Source organism: Tachysurus fulvidraco, chromosome 26, assembly GCF_022655615.1.
Source record: "Tachysurus fulvidraco isolate hzauxx_2018 chromosome 26, HZAU_PFXX_2.0, whole genome shotgun sequence".
Taxonomy (NCBI): Eukaryota; Metazoa; Chordata; class Actinopteri; order Siluriformes; family Bagridae; genus Tachysurus; species Tachysurus fulvidraco.
This window is the reverse complement of record NC_062543.1, coordinates 15,407,300-15,408,596: the sequence shown is the minus strand read 5'-3', so window position 1 is coordinate 15,408,596 and position 1,297 is coordinate 15,407,300.

Genomic DNA, 1,297 nt, shown 5'->3' with positions numbered 1-1,297 from the left:
CTCTGATGCCCAGATTAGTTTACGAAACGGGTACTGCATTTACATTTCCGTAATCCAAACTGGGGTGGCAGCTGTGGCCTGCCCCTCTCTCACAGAACCCATCCTCCTTCCCCATATATAGGTTTCCATATAAGCCTTGATGATTGAAGGCGGGAGATCGGGAGCTGGAGGTGGGGGTGGGGTTTACAAAGGCTAAAAAGGCTAAGTGAGAGTTTTGCCATGCGTGCCAGGGATAGCAGCAGTGTCCATGCCAAGCAAAGACCTTGAAAAAGAATGAACTGCAACACTGAGCTTATCAGATGATCATGTTACAGACTTGAACATATTTCACCAGCGAGAATGAATGTGCATTATCTTCTCATTGGAAATTTTCTTAATTGAATTAATTTATTGCGTAGTTGCAAAGTTGAACATCTAAATTTTTTCAGATCATGTACTCATAGATTAAATATAAAAAAAAAAGTTCAGAATTTTTTTGTATAGCTATGCTGTGGGACTGAGAGGTTTTGCTAAACACAGTGTGTCTATGTGTGTGTCTGTGTGTGTGCAAGTACTTTGAGGAGGAGGAGGAGGAGGAGGAGGATGTGTTACACTTGATTTATATTGCACAGGCATATGGTTATAAATCTCTAAGGTCATCCATCAATAAAAATCCCTAAGCTAAAAGCTGATGAAGCAGAATCTGGTGAAATTTGAGAGAATTGTTACAAAATTCGATGTTAAGTCCTACAGGGCTTCGAAGAAACTAACTCAGCTTTCTACCTGTCTTAATAACTGAATGTATTAATGGAAGAGGACGTTCGGTCCAATTTGAACTAACAGACCTTAAGATGAAGCTATTTATTTATTTATTTATTTATTTTTGCATTTCTTTACTCTAAATAAAATGGTAATTACTTAATCCACTTAATCAGTGGATGCTGGCAAAGTTTTCTTGACCTTAATACCATTGCGGTGCTAGCAAGAAATATATTACTCCACAGACTGGGTAGACCAATGTAGTTGGACCAATGTAGTTTTCAGAGCTGGGGGACTCGAGTCATATGACTTGACTCAAGTCAAATTTGAGACTTGAGACTTGCTTGACAAATATTACAAAAAAGACTCGACTTGACTTTGACTTGACTTTCATGACTTGAGACTTGACTCGGACTTGAGTTACATGACTCAGAGATGAAGGACTCGACTTGACTCGAGTCAGACTTAAGTCGCAATTTTGAGACTTGAGACCTGCTTGACAAATATTAAAAAAAAGACTCGACTTGACTTTGAATTGACATTCATGACTTGTGACTTG